The 22,138-nt window shown below is 46.8% G+C and overlaps 1 pseudogene; it reads left to right on the top strand.

Moving 5' to 3' along the window:
- Positions 1-989: 989 nt before the first annotated feature.
- LOC147334072 (uncharacterized) lies at positions 990-2,565 on the top strand (annotated as a pseudogene).
- The last annotated feature ends 19,573 nt before the right edge of the window (positions 2,566-22,138 follow it).

Here is a 22,138-nt window from a genome sequence, read left to right as displayed (position 1 = left end):
AAACAAATGGAAGTAGTTTATGGATCTTTATCACCTGCAACACCATATAACACCTAGATGTTAGACTCTTTTACCATCACATTTGCAAGGGTTTATGTGTTATCCTTGATCACAGTTCTAAATAAGTTAACTTTCTTGACATAAAAGTAGCCCAAAGAAGACAAATATATGTCCAGTTCTTTTTTTACTCCAAACCTACTGATTGGAAAACATTATGTGATGCTGGAAGTTTTCATCCTATCCACCTTCAAAACAAGTTTACCTGTAAGCCAACACATTAGACGTAAGCAAATTTGTGAAATTCCTGAACAATATGCTTTGTGCAGTAGCAGTAGTACTAGAACTAGTGCTAGTAGTCCTAGTATTCTGCAGCAACCAGGCTTCAAGAGTGATCACTCTTCTGGCTTTCAAATGGTGAAAACATGTCACAGTCTTAACTGCAAATGAGAAATGTTGGTAAATTTAAAAAGGAATTTAAACGTCAGCTTTGACATAGACACAGACTTTATTAATGCCACACTCAGGAAATTCACATGTTACACATGATTTAGCTCACGTGCTAAAACCCCAGAGCAATAACCCCATCAGCACCATTAGCCTGAGTGCTGATCCTCCAGATGAGCGAGTGAAGTTGTGTGTGTGTGTGTGTGTGTGTGTGTGTGTGTGTTATTTTATAGGAAGAATGCATGGCCTAGTGTGATTTGTATTGTGTATATGTGCAGAAATAAATGAGCAGACGCTAACTTCAGTGTCCTCTCTATTAATCCACAGTTTGCTCATATTTGGCTACGCAGTGCTCTCTAGCCTGTGTGCTGCTTGCTGCCTGTCCAGATTCCCCTAGGTCTGGTGCCGGTAACAACTGGGGGCTCGTCCGGGATCGTCTAGTGGTGACGTGTGTGCCAAACGACCAGAACTGGTGTCCAAAGTCTCAGGGAAGGCTGCATTGAGTGCGTCATCCAGGGAGCCCAGGTCACAGTCAAAACGTCAAGATGGCCACTGTTACCCCACGGCGGTTGTTGTTAGTAAAGATCCAGAAAAGACCAGCTGCGCACTGTTGTTTCTTCAGTGGAGGATGGCAGTATGACTCTCAATTTTGATGGCTTAGATGAACCAGAACTGTATGACCTGATCGTTGAGTACATCAGAGGTGAAAAGTTGAGAGCATTGGAGGATGAAGGTATGGCCCAGCTCTTGCTCCTCGACGACATCGTGAGTGACCTGCTGTCAACGGACGTCAGAGGGGCTGGAGATCATCTGGCCGTGCCGCTTGAGATGGAAGATATTCCTAACCAGCAGCAGGAGTGCCCTACTTCACCCCACACTGACCCCACACATCCTGACAGACACCTGGCTATGCCAGCTGACCACGTCCCCACTCTACCATCACACCCTAACAAAGACTCTCACACACAACCCATTCTACCGCAGGACAGAGACATCTCCACCTTTCCCTCATCCATGCTAAGAGACACTGATACGCCCACCAAGAACTTCAACATCCCAGCTTCAGTGTCACCGGCGCCTAGTGTTGCTGGGGTTTCCCCTGGCAGGGTGAGTCGTCCGTCCAGAGGATATGACCAAGTTTTGAGTCTCAGTGATGTGGCAGCTTTGTTTCCACGCAGAGAATTCAAGTTGCATGGTGGACAAATTTCAGATCTTGGCTTGGATATGTCCTACAGTAGTCTGTGCAAACAAATTGATGAGGGGTTACAAGAAGGGTTTACTGAGTGTGAAATAATCAGAACCGTGCTAAAGATAATGAAGCCTGGTACTCTCAAGGAAATGTTAACCAACAAAGATGATTTGACAGTTGATGGTTTGAAGAAACTTCTCCGCTCTCATATTCGAGACAAGAATAGCGCTGAACTCTTTCAAGAGCTAAGTAATGCTAAGCAGCAAGACAAACAGAGTGCACAGCAGTTTTTGTACAGAATTATAGGGTTAAAACAGCGTGTACTATTTGAGTCACGACAGCCTGGTGCAGACTTTAGCTATGACAAAAAGCTTGTGCAGGGCATATTTCTTCACACACTTTATCAAGGGTTCAATGAAAAAAACAACTATGTGAGACAAGACCTCAAACCTTTTCTTAATGACTTGCAGGTTAGTGACGACTTTTTGCTTGAACAGATTACAAAGCCCACCAGTGAGGAAGCTGAGAGACTGAGGCGACTGGGTACAGCATCTAAAATTAGACCTGTGACTATAAGTGCCGCTCAGCTTGCTAATACTGACTTGACTGAGCAAGCGAAAGTTGACACTGAGCTACAGGCTAACCGTGCAGCTATTAGAGAACTGACTGCCCAAGTGTCTTCATTGACCAGACAGCTAACTAAAGTGGTGAGCCAGATTGATAGTGTGACATCTGGAGACTCCTGCTCGCCCCTGAACCACCCTCCAACACCTCCAGCTGAGAACCGGGGCAGATGTGGTGATTGTGTACAGCAAGGCAAAGTGAGCTGCAACTGTTTTGCGTGTGGCCAGCCAGGACACCGGGCTATTGGCTGCCAGCGGCGTAAGGTGTCGGGAAACGGGGTGAGGTCACTGGAGAGGGGCTGCCAGTGATCGAACAAGCCGAGGAGTCCCCAGCACACACCAGTTTTACTAAGACTTCAAGTGTGGTGAGATCAAATGCACCCAGTCCTGCACCACCAGGGAAACCCACTGCACAGCTTATTGGGAACAGATGTATGGTCTCATGTGCCATCAATGGAGTACCACTTAAGATGCTGCTTGATTCAGGGGCCCAAGTGACTATGGTATCAAGAGCGTGGATAGAGAAAAACATCCCCCACATTAAGATTCAATTCAATTCAATTCAATTTTATTTATATAGCGCCAAATCACAACAAAAGTCGCCTCAAGGCGCTTCATAGATACCCGGTTGTTCAGTGATGACGCAACGAATCCTACTTCCGGGTCTAAAGTAGTCTGCGTTTAATATGGCTTTTGTGTTGTTAACATGTTTAATGTTATGTATTTTCTTCTATTTTATCTCAAAAAGCTCCTAAAACAGTCAGTGATCACTGTTGACCTCCCTCGGCTTTTATTACCGCTAATCATTTATTTAAGCTCAGTTTTTAAAACCTTAGGATGTAACTACAGCCCAGCCCATGCAGCAGTATATGAATGACTAACCTCGTATTGTGGATGGATTATCTCAGTTGTTCTCCTGGCTGAAGTTTGGTCCTTTTACAGCATCCTGCCATGCGATTACATTTGTTCCTGACCACCGAGAACACTCACGCTAACTTTTATCGAGTGGAAAAAAAGTTAGCTTGTTTATATTATGCTAACATAGCTGTGTCGCTAGCGGTCACGTAGCACATCATTATATACCAGCTAGCCCAACTTCAGTAACCCTACAAACGTCACTGCTGTTTAGTTTTCTGTCTTCATTTATGCTGGAAGTGATAGCAGAGCTGTACGTTTTAATTTGTTTCCAAAACCCCGCAGTCAGGACATGCTATATTGTATTTAGATAGAAGCTAGCGAGCTAACTCCCTGCTAACTTCTAACTCCGTTAAATGTCATAAATTCCGTTTTCATGGATGCCTGGATGTTAAACTCAATTGTTACACCTGGTAGAGCAGAACGCTGATCATTTTATTAAAGATGAAAGACTTTAGACAGTTTTTCAACTCTCAGTAATGCCATAGTGATCGTTTGATATATGCACCTGCAGCGGAGTTTAGACCCAGACACGGCTAGTGACGTCAGACTGAACAACCGGACAGAGAAAACCCCAACAATCATATGACCCCCTATGAGCAAGCACTTTGGCAACAGTGGGAAGGAAAAACTCTCTTTTAACAGAAAGAAACCTCCGGCAGAACCAGGCTCAGGGAGGGGCGGCCATCTGCTGTGACCGGTTGGGGTGAGAGAAGGAAGACAGGACAAAGACATGCTGTGGAAGAGAGACAGAGGTTAATAACAGATATGATTCAATGCAGAGAGGTCTATTAATACATAGTGAGTGAGAAAGGTGACTGGAAAGGAAAAACTCAATGCATCATGAGAATCCCCCGGCAGCCTATGTCTATTGCAGCATAACTAAGGGAGGATTCAGGGTCACCTGGTCCAGCCCTAACTATATGCTTTAGCATAAAGGAAAGTTTTAAGCCTAATCTTAAAAGTAGAGATAGTGTCTGTCTCCTGAATCCAAACTGGAAGCTGGTTCCACAGAAGAGGGGCCTGAAAACTGAAGGCTCTCCCTCCCATTCTACTTTTAAATACTCTAGGAACAACAAGTAGGCCTGGAGAGCAAGAGCGAAGCGCTCTAATAGGGTGATATGGTACTACAAGGTCATTAAGATAAGATGGGGCCTGATTATTTAAGACCTTGTATGTGAGGAGCAGGATTTTGAATTCAATTCTGGATTTAACAGGAAGCCAATGAAGGGAAGCCAAAACAGGAGAAATCTGCTCTCTCTTTCTAGTCCCTGTCAGCACTCTTGCTGCAGCATTTTGGATTAGTTGAAGGCTTTTCATCGAGTTTTTTGGACATCCTGATAATAATGAATTACAGTAGTCCAGCCTGGAAGTAATAAATGCATGAACTAGTTTTTCAGCGTCACTCTGAGACAGGATATTTCTAATTTTAGAGATGTTGCGCAAATGGAAGAAAGCAGTCTTACATATTTGTTTAATATGTGCGTTTGTTACGCCCCTAGTCTAGGCGGGTAGGGACGCACATAAGGTTGGAGGAGAGAGAGACAAATCCCCGCCCTGGTTCCCAAGCCAAACATCCAAACCAGTTGTGAGTAAAAAAAGTGATTTTATTTAAGGACAAGAAGCATAGCTCCAGGGTGAGCCCAGGCCAAAATAATAAACAAAACCAACTAAGTCCCACCAGAAAAGACTAACTAAACCCTAAGAAAGAAAAAAGAACAAACAAATGCCAGAGCTATCCCTCGCTCCCTGACCAAGAAAACAGGAGAAAACGATTCCAAAAGAAAAGGCAGCTCACCCCTTCCGCTTCAGCCCACGAGTGCTTTTACAATTCACACTCCCACAAATACACAAGATAAACACAGGCTGGGAAAACCAGGGTCAGGACTGCGACGGCTCCACACTCTCTCTCTCTCTCTCTGGAGCTGTCAGAGTGGCTTTTTGAATGTGGTCACCTGTTCCATGGTCCAATCAGCTGCTCACTACTCTTCATTAGGGGAGGGACCTGTAAAGAGTCTTAAACACAGTAAAGACACAGAACAAACAGCCCACACAGTGTTCTTATGGCCACAGCCGTAACACCCCCCTTCCCAAAATCAAAGACATCTCCTTTGTAGATGTTTTGGACAGTCATGTTTAAGGGAAAACACGGGATAGGGCATCCGCTAACACATTCTCTGTGCCCTTGTTATGACGGATTTCCAAATTGAAGTCCTGCACCAGGAGGGACCACCTCATCAGCCTTTGGTTCGAGTTCCGCATCCGCATTAGGAATACCAAGGGATTGTGGTCGGTATAAACAATCACAGGCGAGGGACTGCCACCGACATACACCTCGAAATGCTGCAATGCAAACAGCAGAGAGAGGGCCTCTTTCTCAATCGTGCTGTACCCTCGCTGATGGACATTGAATTTCTTTGAGAAATAGCCGATTGGGTGATCCACACCATGATGGTCTTCCTGCAGCAATACGGCACCTGCCCCGTTTGCACTGGCGTCCACTTCCAACTTAAAAGGGCGTGCAAAATCAGGGGCGGCCAGCACTGGCGCACTGCACAGGAGAGTCTTAACAGCCCGGAACGCACTCTGACACGCAGAGGTCCACACAAAAGGTCTCAACACACTAGTGAGGCTAGTGAGAGGTGCGACCACGTCCGCGAAGTTTTGACAGAAACTCCGGTAGTAGCCCACCATGCCGAGGAAACGGCGAAGCTCACGCCTAGTCTGAGGGGCAGGAAAATCCAGTATGGCCTGGATTTTGGCCGAGATAGGGCGCACTTGCCCCTGACCCACCTGCTTTCCTAAGTACGTTACCATGGCTTTACCAAAATCACACTTGGCGAGGTTGAGGGTGAGGGATGCCCTTTCCAAGCGATGGAACACATCAGTGAGTGTCTCCATATGCTCTGACCAGGTGTCTGAATAGACGACAATGTCATCCAAATACACTTCACACTTACAGACGCCGCCCAGCACGATATTCATGAGCCGTTGAAATGTGGCGGGAGCGTTGCGCAACCCGAAAGGCATGACAGTGTACTGGAGAAAATGGTCAGGAGTAACAAAAGCAGAGATTTCGGCCGCACGTGATGTTAGGGGAACTTGCCAATAGCCCTTTAACAAGTCCAGCTTGGTAACGAAGGTCGCAGAACCGACCCTATCAACACAATCCTCCATTCTGGGCAGAGGATAGGAGTCAGGCTTGGTCACACTGTTCACCTTCCGAAAATCTGTACAAAACCGTGGGGTCTTATCCGCTTTAGGCACTAGGAGACATGGGGAACTCCACGCACTAGAGCTAGGGACAGCAAGACAATTCTCCAACAGATAAGAGACTTCTGTCTGGAAAAGAGCACGCTTAGTGGGATTCACCCGGTAGGCATGCTGTTTGATTGGAGGATGGTCCCCCACATCGATATCATGCTCCAACACGGTGGTACAGGATGGAGTGTCCGAGAAAAGATTAGGATGATTTTCAATCAACCGACACACGTCATTTCGGACATCATCGTCTACCCCAGTTAAATGTGACCTTAAATCACGTAGGATTTCAGAATTCCTAAGTCGTGCGCAGCCCACAGCACAACCGAAAACCAAATCGTCACCTACTGGGTCATACCGAGTTTCGGAAACCGGCACCCCCACAGTCGCAACTGTTGACACACCACCAGCAAAGTAGGGCTTCATCATATTAATATGACACACACGGCACTTTTTCCTTCGCTCTGGGGTGTCGATGACATAATCCGTGTCACTCAATTTCGCCTGCACTGTATACGGACCACTGAACTTGGCCTGGAGGGAAGATCCAGGGACCGGTAAAAGTGTTAAAACTTTATCACCAACCTCAAATTTTCGCTGCACAGCCTTCACATCAAACTTCCTCTTCATCCTACCTTGTGTTGCACTGAGAGCATCCCGTGCAATTGCGCACGCTTTATGCAAACGCTCTCTGAAAGAGCTCACATAGTCTAACACATTTTCCTTAGGGGCAACAGTGTCGGACAGGAAGTTCTCCTTAAGCAATCGCAAGGGTCCACGCACTGTGTGACCGAACACCAGCTCAGCAGGGCTAAATCCTAACGACTCCTGCACACTTTCTCTCACTGCTAAAAGAAGCAGCGGCAACCCCTCATCCCACTCCTTTTGAGACTCAAGGCAAAATTTCCGCATCATCGATTTCAATGTCTGATGAAACCGCTCGAGCGCACCTTGCGACTCCGGATGATAGGCACTAGATTTCCGATGTTTAATGCCAAGTGACTGCAAAACCTGAGCAAAAATCCTAGACATGAAATTAGAGCCTTGGTCAGTTTGAACAGCTTTTGGTAAACCAAAAATAGAGAAAAAGTTCACCAATGCCTTAACAACTGGTTTAACCTTAAGGGTGCGCAACGGAATTGCCTCGGGAAAACGGGTAGCAACACACATCAGAGTCAAGAGGTACTGGTGACCCGATTTTGTTTTAGGGAGCGGACCAACGCAGTCGATGAGGATGTGTTCAAAAGGTTCCCCTAAAACTGGAATAGGGTGTAATGGAGCGGGTGGAATGACTTGGTTAGGCTTACCACTAATCTGACAGGTGTGACAAGAACGACAATACTGAGCAACGTCATTCTTCAATCCTGGCCAAAAGAAATGACGCAGAATGCGGTGATAGGTTTTCCTAATACCTAAATGTCCAGAAAAACTGTCATGGGCAAGACCAAGAACTTTGGGTCGGTACTGTTGAGGCACCAGAACCTGTTTAAACACATTCCAACCCAAATCACCAGCTGTAGGCGGATACCAAGTACGCATCAACACGTCATCCTCGACACTATAAACACGAGGGTACTGGTCGCTAGAGTTGGCCGCGGAAAAACAACTCACAAGAGTTGGGTCACTCTGCTGTGCCGAAACCAACTCCTTTTTGTTGATTTCCAAAGACAGTTGAGGTGTCACTGATGGGCTAATAGGCAGCATCGCCTCAGAGTCGCCCGTCAGTGGAACACGGGTTTCAGATTCAGACTCCGGCCCACCACCAGCACAGAGAAAGGAATCAGATAAATCCACGTCACCGTACTTGCGCCTATGCGCACGAGTTACCGCGCAAGCAGGAAAAACAGAGGAGGAATGCTCCTCAGCGACAGGGTTAGGTAATGAAATATCAGGCCCCGGTATCTCAACCACTCTCGGGGTAGAAAACACTTTTCCGTTAGCCAAATCATTCCCCAGAATCATCGCAACTCCGGGCACTGGCAACTGGTCGCGCACGCCAACCGGTACCGAACCCGAAACGAGCGGCGATTGAAGAAACACATTGTGCAGTGGCACACGCAGTACATCCATTTTTACACCCCAGACAAGAGCATCCGAACCACAAAAAGAGTCATCAGAAAAAGGTAGAATCCCCTTCAAAATAAGAGTTTGCGCGGCCCCAGTGTCACGCAGAATCATGATCGGCACCCGATCCTCCTCTTTTTCATTCAACGAAACAAACCCCTCCGACACAAAAGGGCGGTAGCTCTCATCAAAGCCTTCACTTCCCACTCCATTGCTAGGTGAAGTGGAAGCTGACATAGAACGAACGAAACCCACACTTTTCGGCTTCCTCACCGTGTTGGCCTGCTCCCTGCGCTGCAGTGATGGGCAAGCAGCAACGAGGTGCCCGATTTCATGACAATAAAAACATTTGCGATCTGACATAGGAATAGCAGCAGAACGTGTCTGGCGCTTAGGGGAAACCCTATAACTTCTGACAGGACGAGGTGAGGAAGTGTACTCACGGCGCTCTGTCGAAAGTGCAGCACGATGAGTTAACACAAACTCGTCGGCAAGGACCGCGGCTTTAGACAGTGACCCAACCTTCTGCTCATTAAGATACACGACAATGTTTTCAGGGAGACATGTCTTGAACTCTTCCAGCAGGATCAACTCCTTTAGCTGAGTTAAGTCCTCTGCGTGACTGGCAGCCACCCACTTGTCAAATAAGACAGTTTTCTCACGTGCAAATTCCACAAACGTTTGACTATCAAGCTTGCGACAGGCACGAAACTTCTGTCGATACGCCTCTGGGACAAGTTCATAAGCCCGCAAAATAGTGGATTTGACAACCTCATAATCCAAGCTGTCCGCAATAGAAAGACTCGCACAGACCTCCTGCGCTCTTCCTATTAATTTGCATTGCAGCAACAGACTCCAGACGTCCTTTGGCCATTTTAAAGTGGTTGCGATGCGCTCAAAAGCAGTGAAATATGAGTCAACCTCTCCTTCCCTAAAAGGAGGTACCAAAACAATCTGTTTGCTAGCGTTAAACTGGTCTATGGTGGGAGTGTCGGGGAGTGTACTTACAGGAACGGGAGCAGCGTCACTCGCTCGAGAACGATCAAGCTCCATAGCTCGAATGCGGAGATGCATGAGCTCGACTTCCTTAGCCTTAGCCGCCAACTCCACCTCCTTCAAGCGAAGGGCAAGCCTGAGATCCTCCGTCACCAAACCCGCCCCAACCTGGCCAGCCGGGTCAAATACAGGAGACTGAATGGCGACAGGAGCTTCCGCCCCCGACGGCATCCGCCCCTTGGAAGGCTTCGGGACGGCCCCAGCAGCTTCCGCCCCCACTGCCGTCTCCAAACTCCCAGACCCACTCGGCGAGGTTTTCTGCCCCCCAAACACTCCCCTGTCCACCAGTCTCTCCACCAAACAGTGTTTAAGTTCCGCCTTCTTAGCATTCAACGGAACATCCACCCTGAATAAGTTAGCCACTACCAACAAATCTGCTTTTGTGCACCGCTCCAACTTTTCAATGGAGGGACGTTGCGCAAAATCATCCATGTCAAACGACATCACGAGCAAAGCGAAAAAGGAAAACACAACTCCGCAGACACCCAACCGCATTCGCGCACTCCAGAGCCGCAAAACTCGCGCACAACGTTTCCCCCCCACCACAAACGCAAAAAGGAAACGAACCAATCACATGAACGAAAAGGGACGAGCCCCCATTTATGTTACGCCCCTAGTCTAGGCGGGTAGGGACGCACATAAGGTTGGAGGAGAGAGAGACAAATCCCCGCCCTGGTTCCCAAGCCAAACATCCAAACCAGTTGTGAGTAAAAAAAGTGATTTTATTTAAGGACAAGAAGCATAGCTCCAGGGTGAGCCCAGGCCAAAATAATAAACAAAACCAACTAAGTCCCACCAGAAAAGACTAACTAAACCCTAAGAAAGAAAAAAGAACAAACAAATGCCAGAGCTATCCCTCGCTCCCTGACCAAGAAAACAGGAGAAAACGATTCCAAAAGAAAAGGCAGCTCACCCCTTCCGCTTCAGCCCACGAGTGCTTTTACAATTCACACTCCCACAAATACACAAGATAAACACAGGCTGGGAAAACCAGGGTCAGGACTGCGACGGCTCCACACTCTCTCTCTCTCTCTCTGGAGCTGTCAGAGTGGCTTTTTGAATGTGGTCACCTGTTCCATGGTCCAATCAGCTGCTCACTACTCTTCATTAGGGGAGGGACCTGTAAAGAGTCTTAAACACAGTAAAGACACAGAACAAACAGCCCACACAGTGTTCTTATGGCCACAGCCGTAACAGCGTTGAAGGACATGTCCTGGTCAAAAATGACTCCAAGGTTCCTCACAGCGTTACTGGAGGCCAAGGTAATGCCATCCAGAGTAAGAATCTGGTTAGATACCATATTTCTAAGATTTTCAGGGCCGAGTACAATAACCTCAGTTTTATCTGAATTAAGAAGCAGAAAGTTAGCGGCCATCCAGGTATTTATGTCTTTAAGACATTCCTGCAGTTTAACTAATTGGTGTGTGTCATCTGGCTTCATGGACAGATAGAGCTGGGTGTCATCAGCATAGCAGTGGAAATGTGTGCTATGTCTTCTAATGATACTGCCTAAGGGAAGCATGTATAATGTAAACAGAATTGGTCCTAGCACTGAACCCTGTGGAACTCCATAATTAACCTCAGTGTGTGAAGAGGACTCTCCATTTACATGCACAAATTGGAGTCTATTAGATAGATATGATACAAACCACTGCAGCGCAGTACCTGTAATACCTACAGCATGTTCTAATCGCTCTAATAGGATATTATGGTCAACAGTATCGAACGCTGCGCTAAGGCCTAGCAGGACAAGCACAGAGATGAGTCCACTGTCAGAGGCCATAAGAAGATCATTTGTAACCTTCACTAAAGCTGTTTCTGTGCTGTGCTGAGCTCTGAAACCTGACTGAAACTCTTCAAATAAACCATTCCTCTGCAGATGATCTGTTAGCTGTTTGACAACTACTCTTTCAAGGATTTTTGATATGAAAGGAAGGTTGGAGATTGGCCTATAATTAGCTAAGACTGCTGGGTCTAGAGATGGCTTTTTGAGTAAAGGTTTAACTACAGCCAGCTTGAAGGCCTGTGGTACATAGCCGATTATTAGAGATAGGTTGATCATATTTAAGATCGAAGACTTCTTTGAGCAGTTTTGTAGGAATGGGGTCTAAAAGACACGTTGATGGTTTGGAGGAAGTAATTATTGAAGTTAACTCAGAAAGATCAATTGGAGAAAAAGAGTCTAACTTAACATCAATGGTACTAAGAGTAGCTGTAGATAATATTACATCTGTGGGATGATTATTGGTAATTTTTTCTCTAATGATAAAAATTTTATCTCTCAGGGGATGAGAGACAGGAGGGCAACACAGCTGGGAGAAATCAGAGCTGATGGGACAGGGGAAATGTAAACTGAACACACTCACATCAGACAGAGACCTTCACAATAAAACAGGGAACTCAGACACGAGGAACCAAACAAGACACAGATCTAAACAGACAGCTTCACAAATAGATGGGGTGACACCATAGACAGACAGAGACACAGACTCAAAGGCAGACCGAATATAACACATAGAACTCAAACAATAATAATAATCATCATCATAATAAACTAGAAAATGATAACTAAAAGCACTGGGTCACCAACCCAGGACCATGACATTAAGTTGAAAACTTTCTTTAAAAAAAATCAGGATTATCCACATTTGGAGCATAGATGTTAAGCAAGGTTATCGGTAGTGAATTAATTTGACCGGTGACTATAAGCTATGTGCCATATGGGTCAGCAATCACAAAGTCTGAACAAAATGAAACATTCTTTTTAAGGAGAATTGCAACTCCTCTGGCCTTACTGGTAAAAGGAGCTTGATACATTTGAGATATCCAACTCGCTCTTAATCTTTGTTGCCTATTAATATTTATATGAGTTTCCTGAAGGAATATTATATCTGCACTGATTGATTTAAGGTGTGAGAGAACTTCACCTCTTAATTATATATCCGAGACCTTTTACATTCCAATAAACTATTTTTAGATTGTTTCCCTCAGAACACACCTCATTGTTTGACCCAAACATCATGTATCAACTCCATGAGATATCAACTTCCATCCCCATCCGCGTACACACACACACACACACACACACACACACACACACACACAAAAACCAAACACACTTAAGCAGCCTAAAACAAACCCATAAAAACCCCCACTCCCCATCCTCTCCCCACCCCCGCATAAAGCACTTCTGAGATGAAGTACTGGCGTCCCTCTCTGCCAGAGGCCACTGGGCACACGGCCTTCAACACATTCCTCCACAGAGTGTCTAATGAAATAAAAAGAATTACTACGCTTGACTCCGTGCTCAAACAAACTATTAAATAGTAAAAAAAATGCAATATACTAGTCTCTCAGAACATTAAAGAGTATTTTACAGAAGAAGCATAAATCATACAGCTCTATTCCAAACTATTCAGCTCGGAGTTTATAAACACGGACACCTCACCCGGTGTAGAAAAGACCTTCAGGTGTTCATTATATTTCATATGAAGTTTAGCAGGATACCGAAGACTGTGTTCCATGTTTTTTTCCCGTAATACCTTCAACACCTCACGACGTTGCTGCCTCACCCCTGATGTATAATCCGGAAAAAGAGCACCTTATGGCCCTGGTATTCCAACGCTCGCTCTCTAGAATGAGTTCTTTATCCCGATAAAAGTGGATTCGTGCGATGATTGGTCTTGGTGCTGCGCCTGCCGCCGGTAGAGGTCTCAGCGAGCGGTGTGCTCGGTCGACAATAACCGGAGATTTGAGATGATCCTCACCGAGGAGTTTAGGGATCAAATCTTGAATAAATTCATGCGGTCTAGGTCCCTCTGCTTTCTCAGGGATGCCAATGATCATAATGTTGTTTCAGCTCGAACGACCCTCCAAGTCATCCACTTTTAATTTCAGTGCTTTATTCTTGCTTTCCAAGTTGGAGACCACTTTCTCCAAGCGGGACAGACGATTTTCCTGATCTAGAGCCTGCTCTTCCATAGATTTAACTTTCTCCAGCAGTTCTATTTGGGATTCCTGTACTGCATGAAGATTATGTTCCAAATTGTCAAACCTTTTGTTTATATGACGGAGAATTTTGTTGGAGATCTTCTCCCATAATAGCGGCATCTCTTCAGTATTGTTGTCATCTCTGCCCTCAGGAGAGCCAATGCTAACAGTAGGGTTAGCCACAGCGCTAGCAGTGTTGGCTGAAGTCATAATTCGTGATGAAGAGTTAATCTGTTTAACAGGTTTTCTGGGCATCTTTTGTTGTATACAGTACAAGCTTCAATAGTTGACTTTTTTGCGAAGAGAAAGATGAATTAGGAGACCGTTAAAATAAGTTTCTAAGTTTTGCACGGAGGAGCATCTGGGAACGAGTCTATTCCATGTGCTACTCCAGAAGGTACCCTCAAATTTGTAAACCATGCCTTAAACTGCATGGTTAGATATTCATCTGTTCCTCCCCTACACATCTGTGGTGCTGGGGGAGTAATTAGCTGTAGCTGTTTAACTGCAGGTACATTCCATGTGAGATTCTGGTTTCCTTATCTTCTGAGGGATGTCCACCCCGGCCATTTAGGGGCTCACCTATACTTGCATATGGTGAACCATTAAAGTTAAGCCGTGTACGGGTGTGGGGAGATGACATTTGGATAACTAGGAAATGTGGTTAAACAATTGTAAGGAAATATTGTGTGGCAGGAAGTCATGTACACACACACACATTGAGGAGCATTCAGCTCGAAGAGCCAGGTTCCGATCAGCCTCCCTTGCTAGCAAATAAAACCCGGCTATGTTATTGTCTTGTTTTCTTCATGGGTGATAAGTCTCTGAACTAGTGGGTCTGCTGAAGCACAGACCCAACAGAAACATTTTCACCAGGAACAAAAACAGCATGTTAATACGTGGAGATTTTGAAGGCTGCTTCAAAATGATCAGATTCTATTTTAAATATTTGTTCAGTTCTCTTCCAAACCCCAGCAGCTGTCTATTGTAACATTTGAGTGTCCACTAAAATAAAAAACAAAGTTTTCTAACATCTCACCTGCTTGATTTTATTAAGGCATACATGTACACTATTTTTAGTAGTAGAGATTTCGCTACTGAGGTTAAACACGATATATAAGTCACTTACATACCTTCTAAGTGTTAATGTTTGGTTTATTTCAGTGTTTTATTTGTTCCTGAGTAAATCAGTTTGGCTAAGATCAGGGCTGGACTGGGACAAAAAATCAACCCGGGCATTTTGACTAGAGATCAGTCCACCAGGTATTATAGGAAAAGCCATAAAGCCTTTGAATGAAAACAAATGCTGTTGTGACAGTGATGTACACTGTCTTGTTGATGTATGTATAATTTCTATACATTTTATGTCAGATGAAAACTTTGGTTGTAAGATTCAGATAATTATTTATTAAGTAAGAAAGAAAATAATTTCTTTGTGACCCCCTTTAACTGTTAATATCCTACCTGGCCCCCTGGCAAAACTTTGCTAGACCAGCCCCTGCACAGTTATCAGCTGTCAGCTACAAAGGATTCTGGAGTTACTTGTCTCTCAGAAGCAGTTCATAACTTCTCTTCCATTCATTCATGTGACCTAAAAGATAAACCTGTTTCACCATCACCTGTTTTGCTCTGATGATTCATCTCATGGTTTCATCTTCATGTTTCCCTCTCACCAAATATCCAATAGTGATGTGCGATACCACTGTTTTCCTTTCCAATCCGATACTAAGTAATATTCAGGGTGGTATCGACAATACTGATCCGATACCGATACTTTGTACAAAAACGTATTTTATTTATTGTATCTTAAATTATAGCGTCATAATGTTTACAGGACATCAGATTACTTATTCTTATCACTTAATAATGCAGAGTTCATCATATAGAAATACAAAAACTGTCACGGCGGGGTGCGCCGATGTGAGTGGAAACAGGACCCAAAAGCAGATGACGACGAGGAGTAGTAAGGTTTTAACAGAAAGGTGAGGCTTTATTTAAATGACGGCAGAAGTAAACCAGGAAACCAAAGTAAACTGACAAGACACTAAGAAACAAAATACTAAAACGGTACTGAGACCAAAACCTAAACTATGACTGTGGTGGAAAATGACAAGCAAAGACCATGACTAAGACTAATAATACATAACAGACGAAAACCGAAACTAAGACTGAGGTCAAATAAACAGAACCAGGCTAGAACTAGGGCAGAATAAACAGACGACCCGACAATGGCATGAAGAAAACAAAAGGCTTAAATACAGACATGAGGTGATCAGGGGAAGTGGAAACATATGGGGAAACAGCTGACAGCCATAAACCTAATGACAGGACCAGGAGAGAAAAGCTAAATACAATAAACAGAGAACACATGACATTGTCAGAATAAAACAGGAAATACTAACTAAACATGACAACACAACTTAACAGACCTAATACGTGATGAATAAATACCAAACCCCAAAACATAGAAAACCCAGGAATAATAACCAATAACTGCCTAAACTAAAGGCAAAATAGGAAATAACACAAAAACTAATAACATATCAAAAAATACAAAGAAAACTCAGAGTGCTGGGTCGGAGACCCAGCCTGTGACAGAGCCCCCCCCCCTTAAGGGCGGATTCCAGACGCCCGAAAACACCCAGAAAACAAACACAAAACCACAACAACCCACCCAGGGCGGGCGGAGGGGGACCAGGAAGGAGGGCTGGAAACAAAACCACAAAAAACAAAGAAGCGAAAACACCCAGAGCAAACACAACAAAGGCACAAAAAGTCCGAGACCCATCTTCAGGAGGGCGACCATGAACCCGGCAGAACAGGAGCGAATGGCGAAGCAGTTCAGGTGGCCGCCCCGGAGGTCGACAGCAAAATAAAAGAAAGTTCAAAAGTTCAGGAGGCCGACCAGGAGGCCAACGGTCCAGCAGTCCAAAATCCATGAGCTCAGGGGGCCGACCCGGAGGTCGAGAGCACAGCAGGTCATAGGTCATCAGTTCAGGCGGCCGACCCTGATGGCAACGAAGTCCAGCTGACGGCCCGGAAAGCGGCCGGCGATTCCGAGGGGCAAAACGTGGCTTGGGCGGCAGCAACACAGCCGCAGAACCAGGCGAGGCCAACATAGAAACAGAGGCGAAGCAGGAGCTGATACCGAGGCCGGACCAGGTGAAGCAGAAGCCAAAGCCGGACCAGGTGAAGCAGAAGCTGAAGCCGGACCAGGCGAAGCAGGAACAGAGGCCGAAGCTGGACCAGGCGGAGGCAAAGCAGAGGCTGGACCAGGCGTAGTCAAAGCAGAGGCTGGACCAGACGAGGCAGCAGCAGAGGCTGGACCAGACGAGGCAGCAACAGAGGCTGGACCAGACGAGGCAGCAGCAGAGGCTGGACCAGGCGAAGCAGAAGCTGAGGCTGAAGCTGGTCCAGGCGAAGCAGAAGCCGGACCAGGCGAAGATAAAGACACGGGAGCTGGACCAGGCGAAGATGAAGACACGGGAGCCGGACCAGGCGAAGATGAAGACACGGGAGCTGCAGCAGACGAAGCACAGGCTGGAGCTGCAGCAGACGAAGCACAGGCTGGAGCTGCAGCAGACGAAGCCCAGGCTGAAGCAGGACCAGGCGAAGCAGAAGCCGAGGCTGAGGCTGGTCCAGGCGAAGCAGAAGCTGAGGCTGAAGCTGGACCAGGCGAAGCACAGACCGGAGCTGGTCCTGGCGTAGCAGAGGCAGAACCAGGTGACAGTGAGGCAGCCACAGGTGGTGGCTGGACGGGCTCCTCAGGCCCCCCAGCCGACATGGCAGGAGGCTGCGTAAGTTGCAGCAACACACAGTCTATATTGGGTGAAATGAGTTTATATGTGTTCTCAGACTGAGGTGTGGCAGAACCAGGCGAGGCGTCGTCCTCAGGCTGAGGCGTAGAAGCAGCAAGCAGTAGTGCAGCAGGTGGTGGTCCTGCAGCCACAGGTGGTGAAGCAGAAGGAGGCTGAACGGGCTCCTCGGGCCCTCCAGCTGACGTGGCGTGAGGCTGAACGGGCTCCTCGGGCCCTCCAGCTGACGTGGCGTGAGGCTGAACGGGCTCCTCGGGCCCTCCAGCTGACGTGACGTGAGGCTGGCTGGGTTCTCCCGAACCTCCAGCAGACGAGACATGAAGCTGGCTGGGTTCTCCTGAACCTCCAGCGGACGAGACATAAAGCTGGCTGGGTTCTCCTGAACCTCCAGCGGACGAGACATAAAGCCGGCTGGGTTCTCCTGAACCTCCAGCAGACGAGACATAAAGCCGGCTGGGTTCTCCAGAACCTCCAGCAGACGAGACATAAAGCCAACTGGGTTCTCCTGAACCTCCAGCAGACGAGACGTAAAGCCGGCTGGGTTCTCCTGAACCTCCAGCAGACGAGACGTAAAGCTGGCTGGGTTCTCCTGAACCTCCAGCAGACGAAGCATGAAGCTGGCTGGGTTCTTCTGAACCTCCAGCAGACGAAGCATGAGGCTGGACGGGCTCCCCGGGCCCTCCGGCTGACACTGAAATTGGCTGCACCAGCTGTACCTCCGTCTCCGGCTCCAAACCGGCCTGGATAGCAGTCCCACAGCAGCTTAGCTGAGCCTGAGGGCTAGCATTTCCAGGGCAAACAGTCTCTTTATAGCCGGGCTCATTAACCAGAAAAGTAGTGTCAAATTCAACAACCTCCTGAGAGAAAACATGAGGAGCCAAAATGTAATCACTCACTTGCGTTTGTGATACGGAGCGTCGGTGGCGCGCGCGCCGTTTCTTCTTTGAAGTGGCAGACGGCGGAGCGATGGGTGGAAGTCCCTGATAACTCCGAGGTCCCCCGAGAGCCAGTCGAGTTCCCCGGAAAGAGGCCTCGTGCTCCGGAATGAGCCATGGCTTCCACCGGAGCTCCTCCTCCAACAGAGCGCAGAATATTGACTGGCGCTCGTCGTGGTCTAAGTCTATGGTGTCCAGTGCTACCTCGCGCTGAACTGTGACAGGAGTATGGCGAGACTGTGATGAGGGCGTGGAAACTGGTGAGCTGAGAGGTGGTGACGCTGTGGCGAATCTCAGCGAACCGACACGAACACTCTCAGGTTCCGGAGGCAGCGATGGAGATGACTGATTGTGGGGTTGTTGTGACTGGTGGGTGCTGGAAGCCATTTCCTGACTCGACAGTTTCTGGGCCTGCAGCATCTCCTTTATCCTGGTAAAGGCAGCAACTATGGCAGGTGAGTCCGGGAGCTGGAGAAGGCGGGGATCCCTCTCCATAATAGCTTCAGCAACGTTAACCATCACCAGCTTGCTCTTCAAATCGGGCGCTGTAAAGATGCGGTCGAGGATTGCTTGGATACGAGCCGTCTCCTCCAGACACTCGACGAGAGCTGCATCCGCTGGGTCCATACTGGTCGGGTCGTTCTGTCACGGCGGGGTGCGCCGATGTGAGTGGAAACAGGACCCAAAAGCAGATGACGACGAGGAGTAGTAAGGTTTTAACAGAAAGGTGAGGCTTTATTTAAATGACGGCAGAAGTAAACCAGGAAACCAAAGTAAACTGACAAGACACTAAGAAACAAAATACTAAAACGGTACTGAGACCAAAACCTAAACTATGACTGTGGTGGAAAATTACAAGCAAAGACCACGACTAAGACTAATAATACATAACAGACGAAAACCGAAACTAAGACTGAGGTCAAATAAACAGAACCAGGCTAGAACTAGGGCAGAATAAACAGACGACCCGACAATGGCATGAAGAAAACAAAAGGCTTAAATACAGACATGAGGTGATCAGGGGAAGTGGAAACATATGGGGTAACAGCTGACAGCCATAAACCTAATGACAGGACCAGGAGAGAAAAGCTAAATACAATAAACAGAGAACACATGACATTGTCAGAATAAAACAGGAAATACTAACTAAACATGACAACACAACTTAACAGACCTAATACGTGATGAATAAATACCAAACCCCAAAACATAGAAAACCCAGGAATAATAACCAATAACTGCCTAAACTAAAGGCAAAATAGGAAATAACACAAAAACTAATAACATATCAAAAAATACAAAGAAAACTCAGAGTGCTGGGTCGGAGACCCAGCCTGTGACAAAAACTGAAGTTGCGCGCTATTTGAACACGTTGCCAGCCTGCAGCACTAAAGGACTCCATGAGAGACGTCTGTCTCGCCCTAGCAGCACCTGTCCTCTTCTCTTCAGTTCACCTCAACATACGCTCGTCATATTCTGTCATATGTTTTACTCTGAGGTGTTTGACAAGGTTAGTGATGTTGCCACAACCATACATGCCAACCCTCCTGATTTTTCAGGGAGAATCCCGAATTTCAGTGCCCCTCCCGAAAATCTCTCGGAGCCACCATTCTCCCGAATTTTTCCCGATTTTCCACCTGGACAACAAAATTGAAAATCCATATCGCAGAATTCATAGCGCGGCCCAGCCAATTCCAGTTTGGAGGCAGCGACTTAGTTTTAATATTACTCTTATTTCTCTTTCTGGGTCGCAAAAAAACTTTTAACATATTTGCAGGTAAGAATGCAGCTGTGTAAACTTCAAATATCTGAGCCGACCGACACATCGTTTTCAAACCCCCGCGGCATTACTCGGGTTAAACATGATATATAAGTCACTTTGATAACTTAAAAATGTTATTGTTTGGCTTTTTCAGTGTTTTATTTGTTTGTGGGTAAATCGGTTTGGCTGATATTAAAGTTATTAGATTAGATTAAGTTAAATGTAACTTTATTAATCCCTCAGGAGGTTCCTCCGGGGTTTTCACACAGCTGAATAAACGTCAAAAAGAAAACTGATTAAACAGAAGTGCGAGATGGTCAAGAATTTAAGTCAGCACATGGTTATATTTTGGATAGCAAGGAGCAGACGGCAGTTTCACTCCACCGAGGGAGCTCGTGAGGTACTACCCGGCTTTCTTTAAAACGCAAAGGCCGGGTCCTCATGTCATGATCCTGGGCTATGTTGGCCCAGTATTCTTAGTTTCTTGTATTTTTGTATTTTGTTCCTTATTTAGGCCATGTTTCCTGAGTTGCCTTGTTGTGTTGTTCCCTAAGTGTTTTCCCTTCGTGACTCTTACCCCCATGTGCCCCTCTGTGTATTTATCAATCAATCAATCAATCAATCAATCAATCAATCAATCTTTATTTATAAAGCACTTTTCATACAGAAAAAAATGTAGCACAAAGTGCTTTACATAGTTAAAAGCAGCCCACCCCACCCTCCAACTCACTCCCCACACTCTCAATACACATATATCCCCCCCCCCCCCACACACACACACACACATACACACACGCGCACACTTAAAGAGTAAAAATTGGGCTGGGCTCGCATGAGCAAAGTGAGGAAACACTATAACAGGGAGCCGTCTGCACCGGGAGCCGGTCACAGACCGCAGCCTCCAGGCTGGGCACACAGCAGGAGGGAGGCCAAGGAGCCCCCCAGCCAGGGGGCCCTCGTCTCTCTTTGTGTTTATTCCATGTTTCCCCTGTCCGTTATGTCTATGTTCTCCCTGTGCTCTCTCTCTCCTCCTGTCTGAACCCCTGTGTACTTCCTGTTTTACTTTCTGACTCTCGCGCCTGTATACGTCATGTTATGTTCACCCCGCCCTGTCTCGTTATGGTTATCTGTGTCAGCTGTGTCCCCGTGTGTTCCCACTTCCCTCGTTAACCCTCTGTGTATTTATGTGCATGTCTCCCCCAGTCCAGTGTTGCGTCGTCAATGTGTCTTCCCCGAACCTGTGTGGCTTTCTGTTCCCTCGGTCTTCAGTTTATATTCCCGGTTTTTGTTCTGTTACTTTGCACTTCTGCAATAAAGCAGCATTTTTGAGTTCAGTTCCAGTCTCCGTGAGTTTTTGCGTTTGGGTCCTCTTCTGCCTCCACACAGCCAGTTCATGACAGTACGACGCAACCAGTAATGGACCCAGCAACTCACAACCCCTCCGCTGAGCTCCGGGAGGATTTGATTTTTACAGTGGAGTATCACTGTCAGGAGTGGGTGGTGCTGCCAGGAGGCGAATACCGGGAGATCGTAGCCGTCCGTCTGCAGCGGATGGTGTCCGGACTCCCGTGGCTATTCGGCGTGCTACGCCCCCACATCCAGGACTTTCTCATCTCCACTGTAGGCATCCGCCTGGAGCAGCTGCTCCAGTATGAAGAGCCGGAGGATGTTCAGCCCGGTCCGCTGACGGATTCGCGGCCTGGCTTGCCTCCTTCCCCTTCCCGGAGAAAACGGCTTTCACGCCGACGGCGTTCCCGAGCAGCGGAGCAGTTTTCATCCCTGGGTGAGAGTGACCGTGCGTCACATACTCAGCCCAAGTTTTCTGGACCCGGACTTCATGACTTATGCACCCGGACTTCATGACTTATGCACTACTGTGAGTGGCTCTGTTTTTGTGTTACCTGACTCGGATAATTCCGTCACCTTTTGTTTGGACTCCATAGACACTGTACAGCGAGGCACCTCAGTGTCAGATCATTCACCGGTTGCTCTCGCTAGTAGCCTTTGTGTTTTTGAGCCCTCTGATTCTGGTAATGCTCACAGTATTTTCTTTGATTTAACTGAACCTAGGACTGTTGCTTCAC

Source organism: Aulonocara sp. 'chitande type north' Nkhata Bay, linkage group LG3, assembly GCF_057382095.1.
Source record: "Aulonocara sp. 'chitande type north' Nkhata Bay isolate Kocher_YH1m ecotype deep benthic linkage group LG3, A_spYH_male_GT1.1, whole genome shotgun sequence".
Classification (NCBI taxonomy): Eukaryota; Metazoa; Chordata; class Actinopteri; order Cichliformes; family Cichlidae; genus Aulonocara; species Aulonocara sp. 'chitande type north' Nkhata Bay.
The sequence above is the reverse complement of the archived record's forward strand: the minus strand, read 5'-3'. Positions and strand labels throughout refer to the sequence as shown.